The following is an 8,023-nucleotide window of genomic DNA, read 5'->3' as shown; positions in this document are numbered from 1 at the left end:
CTCCCTCAGCCTGGGAGGCACTCTCGGGGCAGGGGGCCACCGCAGCCCCCTTAAGGTGGCTTCGTACACCTCTTGAACGTGGCGCCCGGCCGCTCGGAGAGCGGGGTCTACGCGGGCAGACAGCCTGTCGGCCCCGCGGCCTGGACAGGCGGAGCGGGGGCTCTTGCGCTCGTGGGGGCTCTGCACGGCCCGGAGAGCGGGGTGCGGGGCGCCGTCGCCTCGCTGGAACCTGGGGCGGCGTGACGTTCGCGCGCGCCTAGCCGCCGCCAGAACAGGCCGGAAAGGTTGAGCTGCATACGGATCTAAGCCGTTGCCCAAACTAACTCTGGCCCGTGTGACACAGCCGCGCGCGCGCTTTCCTACGACACTCGACCGCCGGGCTCCCTCAGCCTGGGAGGCACTCTCGGGGCAGGGGGCCACCGCAGCCCCCCCAAAGGTGGCTTCGTACACCTCTTAAACGTGGCGCCCGGCCGCTCGGTGAGAGCGGGGTCTACGCGGGCAGACAGCCTGTCGGCCCCGCGGCCTGGACAGGCGGAGCGGGGGCTCTTGCGCTCGGGGGGGCTCTGCACGGCCCGGAGAGCGGGGTGCGGGGCGCCGTCGCCTCGCTGGAACCTGGGGCGTCGTGACGTTCGCGCGCGCCTAGCCGCCGCCAGAACAGGCCGGGAAGGTTGAGCTGCATACGGATCTAAGCCGTTGCCCAAACTAACTCTGGCCCGTGTGACCGACACAGCCGCGCACGCGCTTTCCTACGACACTCGACCGCCAGGCTCCCCTCGGAATGGGAGGCACTCTCGGGGCGGGGGGCACCGCAGCCCCCCAAGGTGGCTTTACGTACACCTCTTGAACGTGGCGCCCGGCCGCTCGGAGAGCGGGGTCTACCCGGGCAGACAGCCCGTCGGCCCCGCGGCCTGGACAGGCGGAGTGGGGGCAAGCCAAGGCTACCGGCGGGCGGGATCGACCGGGTAGCCGCCGTGGGGGAACACAAGTTGGACGCCTCGCACCGTCGCGGACCACCGTCCTCCGTCTCTCTCCCTCTCTCGGAAGGGGGGCCGCCCGAGGCGCACGGGCCTCGGGCGGCCAGGGGTGGAAGGGCTCCACCCCAAGGTGGCTTCGTACACCTCTTGAACGTGGCGCCCGGCCGCTCGGTGAGAGCGGGGTCTACCCGGGCAGACAGCCTGCTGGCCCCGCGGCCTGGACAGGCGGAGCGGGGACTCTTGCGCTCGGGGGCTCTGCTCGGCCCGGAGAGTGGGGTGCGGGGCGCCGTCGCCTCGCTGGAACCAGGGGTGTCGTGCCATTCGCGCGCGCGCGCCTAGCCGCCGCCAGAACAGGCCGGAAAGGATGAGCTTCATACGGATCTAAGCCGTTGCCCAAACTACCTCTGGCCCCTGTGACCGACACAGCCGTGGCACGCGCTTTCCTACGACACTCGACCGCCGGGCTCCCTCGGCCTGGGAGGCACTCTCAGGGGTGGGGGGCACCGCAGCCCCCCCAAGGTGGCTTCGTACACCTCTTGAACGTGGCGCCCGGCCGCTCGGAGAGCGGGGTCTACCCGGGCGGACAGCCTGTTGGCCCCGCGGCCTGGACAGGCGGAGTGGGGACAAGCCAAGGTTACCGGCGGGCGGGATCGACCGGGTAGCCGCCGTGGGGAACACAAGTTGGACGCCTCGCGCCGTCGCGGACCACCGTCCTCCGTCTCTCTCCCTCTCTCGGAAGGGAGGCCGCCCGAGGCGCACGGGCCTCGGACGGCCAGGGGTGGAAGGGCTCCACCCCGAGGTGGCTTCGTACACCTCTTGAACGTGGCCGCCCGGCCGCTCGGTGAGAGCGGGGTCTACCCGGGCAGACAGCCCGTCGGCCCCGCGGCCTGGACAGGCGGAACGGGGGCAAGCCAAGGCTACCGGCGGGCGGGATCGACCGGGTAGCCGCCGTGGGGAACACAACACGGACGCCTCGCGCCGTCGCGGACCACCGTCCTCCGTCTCTCTCTCTCCCTCTCTCGGAAGGGAGGCCGCCCGAGGCGCACGGGCCTCGGACGGCCGGGGGTGGAAGGGATCCACCCCCCGCGGGAAGGGGACGCGCGCCGGCGCCCGGACGCGGGAGCGTTGACCCGGGGGTCTTTACTCCGCCGAGGGGTAGCCCGGAGAAGGAGCGAGACCGGCCGGCGGGGGTGGAACACCCCCTCATGCCTCGCTCCTTCTGGGGATAAAGCGCGTCGTCCGCAGGCCGCCGTCCCCTATCCCCGCCCTGGACCGCCCGCATCGGCCGGAGCCCGAGGGGACAGGCGGGGGTCCTTCGCTTTCGGGAAAACCTTCACCAAACGTGGGGCCCGTGCCCCGCTCTCGGCCGCCCTGAGGCGGGAGAGCCCGGATCGTTCTCTCTCTCGGCGTCGGCCCCACCGACGCCGTCGCACGGTGGCCTGGGAAAGGGCTGCACCCCCTGCGCCACGCTTCTCCCCCGGAGTACTCCCCCCGCAGGGGGCTCCGCGGGGTGTCCCGACGCGCAGAGTCGCTCGCCTTCTTCCGCGGGGGACGGGAGGGACGCCCACGCGCGTCCCTTCCCCATCCTCGAGAGCCGTACGCGCCGAGGGTGAACCCGCTCGCCGGGGCGCCGGGGAGCAGGGCCCTTGTGGTCCTTCCCCGGACATGGGCGCGGCGAGGGTCCCCCGGCCGCGACGGCTCTCCCGTTGACCCACTCTCTCGCCTTGGGTGGTGGTGATGGAGGCGGCTGCCTACGCCTCAGCCCGGCATCTCGGAGGGGGGTCGCCCGGGCAGCCAGCCAGCCAGCCTGTTGGCCCCGCGGCCTGCACAGGCGGAGTGGGGACACTTGCGCTCTATGACTCTGCTCCCAGGGAGGTGGCAGAGGGGCGGCCGCGGTGCTTTGACTTTGAGCGGTCCCCACTCCAGCACTCTGAGAAATAGTCACTTTGTCAAAGACCGCACACCGCTCGTTCCCTTATATGCAAAAAAGGTGTTCGTCCTGACGTTTTGCGAGCCCTTATTTTACCGTCGTCGGCGCTATCAGGGGAAACAGGCCCGCTCCTTCCGCCTTCATGGAACCGTAGCTCGGCCCCGAGGGCCCAGGATTACCCTCATACCGGTTCTCACGACATGCGTCGACACTCGGCTCAGCCCCGGCAGCCGCAGCTCCCGCCGGCCCGGCCAGCCGGGTCCGCACCCCTGGCCGGCGCCTGGAGCGTCTGGACTTTGTCGTTTTCTCTCCAAGACTCGTCTCTGCCAACTGCCGTGGACTTCGGCGGGGGCTGCCGCGGGCTGTGCCCGGCCTCTTGGGGGTCCCGCCTGCCCGCGCAGGCAGCTAGGACAGGGTTATCAGCGCTCTCAGGGGGGGCCTCCGCAGACCCCCCACAGGTGGCTCCGTACACCTCTTGAACGTGGCGCCCGGCCGCTCGGAGAGCGGGGTCTTCCCGGGCAAGCCGCCTGTGGGCCCCACGGCCTGGACAGGCGGAGCGGAGACAAGCCCAGGCTACCGGCAGGATCGACCGGCTGGCAGCCGTGGTGGAACAACGGGGACGCCTCGCGCCGCCGCGGGCCGCCGTCCTCCGTCTCTCTCCCACTCTCGGAGGCAGGCCGCCCGAGGCCAACGGGCCTCGGACGGCGTGGGGTGGAAGGGCTCCACCCCAGGGGAAGAAAACACGCCCGCGCTCGTTTGCACAGTCTGCCCCGGCCCGGCATCTCGGAGGGGGGGGGTCGCCCGGGCAGCCAGCCAGCCAGCCTGTTGGCCCCGTGGCCTGCACAGGCGGAGTGGGGACCCTCGCGCTCGATGACTCTGCTCCCAGGGAGGTGGCAGAGGGGCGGACGCGGTGCTTTGACTTTGAGCGGTCCCCACTCCCTTCTCAGCACATTGAGAAATAGTCACTTTGTCAAAGACCGCACACCGCTCGTTCCCTTATATGCAAAAAAGGTGTTCGTCCTGACGTTTTGCGAGGCCTTATTTTACCGCCGTCGGCGCTATCAGGGGAAGCGGGCCCGCTCCTTCCGCCTTCCTGGAACCGTGCCTCGGCCCCGAGGGCCCAGGATTACCCTCATACCGGTTCTCACGACATGCATCGACACTCGGCTCAGCCCCGGCAGCCGCAGCTCCCGCCGGCCCGACCAGCCGGGTCCGTCCCCCTGGCCGGCGCCCGGAGCGTCTGGACTTTGTCGTTTTTTCATCCAACACTCTCCTCTGGCAAATGCCATGGACTTCAGCGGGGGCTGCCGCGGGCTGTTCCCCGCCTCCTGGGTGTCCTGCCCTGCAACACCGGAGGCTCAGGCAGGGTCTTGAGCTACTGCTGGTAGGTGCACCTCGGGGGCCCTCCGCAGCCGCCCCGGGCCACCCCTGCAGCCAGCACACCGCTGCCAACAGCCCGCTCCCCATCACCAGCCAGCCCCTCTGCATACATCTGCTGGGGGTGCATTTTTGACTTCCCCCGCTTTGGCCTATGGGGAAAAGCCAGGGGGGAAACCTCCAGAGTCAGGCCGACCTCCTGGAACTCTAGCCCGGCCTGGAGCTACCGGTTTGTCCCCTTCCCGGTTCTCAGGACGTGCATCGCCACTCGGCTCAGCCCCAGCCGCCGCAGCTCCCGCCGGCCCGGCCAGCCGGGTCCGTCCCCCTGGCCGGCGCCTGGAGGCGTTTGGACTTTGTCATTTTTTTTCAAAGACTCATCTCTGCCAACTGCCCCGGGCTTCAGCAGTGGCTGCCGCGGGCTGTGCACGGCCTCCTGGTGGGGTCCCGCCTGCCCGCGCAGGCATCTAGGACAGGGTTCTCAGCAAGGGCTTGGAGGCGCTCTCAGGGGGGCCTCCGCAGGCCCCCAAGGTGGCTTCGTACACCTCTCGAACGTGGCGCCCGGCCGCTCGGAGAGCGGGGTCTGCCCGGGCAGCCAGCCAGCCTGTCGGCCCCGCGGCCTGCACAGGCGGAGTGGGGACACTCGCGCTCGATGACTCTGCTCCCAGGGAGGTGGCAGAGGGGCGGCCGCGGCGCTTTGACTTTGAGCGGTCCCCACTCCCTTCTCAGCACTCTGAGAAATAGTCACTTTGTCAAAGACGGCACACCGCTCGTTCCCTTATATGCAAAAAAGGTGTTCGTCCTGACGTTTTGCGAGGCCTTAATTTACCGCCGTCGGCGCTATCAGGGCAAACAGGCCCGCTCCTTCCGCCTTCCTGGAACCGTGCCTCGGCCCGGAGGGCCCAGGATTACCCTCATACCGGTTCTCACGACATGCATCGATACTCGGCTCAGCCCCGGCAGCCGCAGCTCCCGCCGGCCCGGCCAGCCGGGTCCGCCCCCCTGGCCGGCACGCCTGGAGCGTTTGGACTTTGTCATTTTTCTCAAAGACTCATCTCTGCCAACTGCCGTGGGATTCAGCAGGGGCTGCCACGGGCTGTTCCCCGCCTCCTGGGTTTCCTGCCCTGCAACACCAGAGGGTCAGGGGGGGTCTTGAGCAACTACTGGTAGGTGCAGCACCTCGGGGGCCCTCTGCAGCCAGCACACGGCTGCCAACAGCCCGCTCCCCATCACCCGCCAGCCCCTCTGCATACATCTGCCGGGGGTGCTTTTTTGACTTCCCCCATGTTGGCCTATGGGGAAAAGCCAGGGGGAAAACCTCCAGAGTCAGGCCGACCTCCTGGAACCCTAGCCCGGCCTGGAGCTACTGGTTTGCCCCCTTCCCGGTTCTCAGGACATGCCTTGACACTCGGCTCAGCCCCGGCAGCCGCAGCCCCCGCCGGCCCGGCCAGCCGGGTCCGCCACCCTGCCCGGCGCCTGGAGCGTTTGGACTTTGTCGTTTTTTCTCAAAGACTCATCTCTGCCAACTGCCAAGGACTACAGCAGGGGCTGCCACCTGCTGTTCCCCGCCAATGGGTGTCCTGCCCTGCAACACCGGAGGCTCGGGCAGGGTCTTGAGCAACTGCTGGTAGGTGCTCTCAGGGGGCCCCGCCACACCCCCCAGGCCCACCTCCAGGGCCTCCCTCCCGGCCCCTGGAGCTGCCAGCACCCCCTCGCCCTCAACACTCTCTCCCCGTTGGGACTTTGAAACTTTTCTGACCGTGCAAGCTTCGTCAAACGGCAAGGGGGCAAGCGGCGGGCTCTGCCCGGCCTCCTGGGGTCCTGCCCGGGGACATCGGAGGCTCAGCCTGGGTTTTCAGCCACCACGGGCAGGTGCACTCAGGGGGCCCTCCGCAGCCGCCCATGCACACCTCTGCAGCCAGCACACCGCTGCCAACAGCCCGCTCCCCATCACCAGCCAGCCCCTCTGCATACATCTGCCGGGGGTGCTTTTTTGACTTCCCCCATTTTGGCCAATGGGGAAAAGCCAAGGGGAAAACCTCCAGAGTCAGGCCGACCTCCTGGAACTCGAGCTCGGCCTGGAGCCACCGGTTTGTCCCCTTCCCGGTTCTCAGGAGATGCATCGACACTCGGCTCAGCCCCGGCAGCCGCAGCACCCGCCGGCCAGGCCAGCCACGTCCGCCCCCCTGGCCGGCGCCTGGAGCGTTTGGACTTTGTCGTTTTTTTCCCCAAGACTCGCCTCTGCCAACTGCCAAGGACTTCAGCAGGGGCTGCCACGGCTGTTCCCCGCCTCCTGGGGTTCATGCCCGGGCACATCGGAGGCTCAGGCAGGGTCTTGAGCAACTACTGTTGGGTGCTCTCAGGGGGGCCCCTCCACACCCCCAGGCCGACCTCCAGGGGCTGCCCCCGGACCCTGGAGCAGCCTGCACCCCCCTCGCCGTCAACACTCTCCCCCCGTTGGGACTTTGAAACTTTTCTGACCGTGCGAGCTTCATCGGACGGGAAGGGGGCGACCTGCGGGCTCTGCCCGGCCTCCCGGGGTCCCTGCCCGGGCCCCGTGGGAGGTACAGGCAGGGTTTCTCACCTACTACCCGTAGGCACTCTCAGGGGGCCCTCCGCGCCCTCAGGCCGCCCTCCCCGGGCTTCCCCCGGGTCCGCGGAGCAGCCCGCCACCCCTCGCCGCACTGTCTCTCGCCCCCCGTCGGGACTTTGAAACTTTTCCCCCCCGTGCAAACCTCACCGGGGGGCAGAGGGAGAGACCTGCGGGCCGTGCCCGGCCTCCCGGGACTCCCTCCGGGCAGCGCGGGCGGCTCGGACGGGGTTTTCAGCGAGTGCTGGGGGGGGTGTCTTCGGGGGCCCCCCGCGGGCCCCCCGGGGCACCTGCGCGGGGTGGCCCCTGCTGCCAGGCACCCACTCCCCATCGACCATCCAGCCCCCCTACATACATCTGGCGGGGGTGCTTTTTTGAGTTCCCCCATTTTGGCAACTTGGCACCTCCTATGGGGAAACCGGCAAAATCATGCCGACCTCCTGGAACTCCGGCTCGGCCTGGAGCCGCCGGTTTGTCCCCTTCCCGGTTCTCAGGCATTTTCGGACTTTGTCATTTTTTCAGCACTCTGTCAATGCGGCCAGCGGGAGCTGCCGCGGTCTGTGCCCAGGCACCAGGCACTAAAAACGGACACAGTCGGAGGGTCAGGGGGTGTCTCGGCCAGATACTGAAAAACACTCAGGGGGTGCCCAGGCACCAGGCGCTCCAAACGGACACAGTCGGAGGGTCAGGGGGTGTCTCGGCCAGATACTGGAAAACACTCAGGGGCGCCCGGAGGCTGCACAGGGCCACCCCAGGCCGCTCCCCCGGGCACCCGGGCGGCCATATTGGCGGCTGAGACCCCCTCTTCAGCGAACGCCAGGGGGCGCTCAGGGGCACACGGGGGCTGCTCCACTCGCCCCAGGGCGGCCCCCGCGGGTACCCGGGCGGCCATATTGGCGGCTGGGACCCCCTCTTGAGCAAACGCCAGGGGGGCGCTCAGGGACGCACGGGGGCTGCTCCACTCGCCCCAGGCCGGCCTCCCTGGGTACCCGGGCGGGCACATTAGCGGCTGAGACCCCCTCTCCACCAGAGACCGGGGGGCGCTCGGGGACACACGGGGGCTGCTCCACTCGCCCCAGGCCGGACTCCCTGAGGCGGGCACATTAGCGGCTGAGACCCCCTCTCCACCAGAGACCGGGGGGCGCTCGGGGACAC

Source organism: Eleutherodactylus coqui, unplaced genomic scaffold (assembly GCF_035609145.1).
Source record: "Eleutherodactylus coqui strain aEleCoq1 unplaced genomic scaffold, aEleCoq1.hap1 HAP1_SCAFFOLD_190, whole genome shotgun sequence".
NCBI lineage: Eukaryota > Metazoa > Chordata > Amphibia > Anura > Eleutherodactylidae > Eleutherodactylus > Eleutherodactylus coqui.
The sequence above is the reverse complement of the archived record's forward strand: the minus strand, read 5'-3'. Positions refer to the sequence as shown.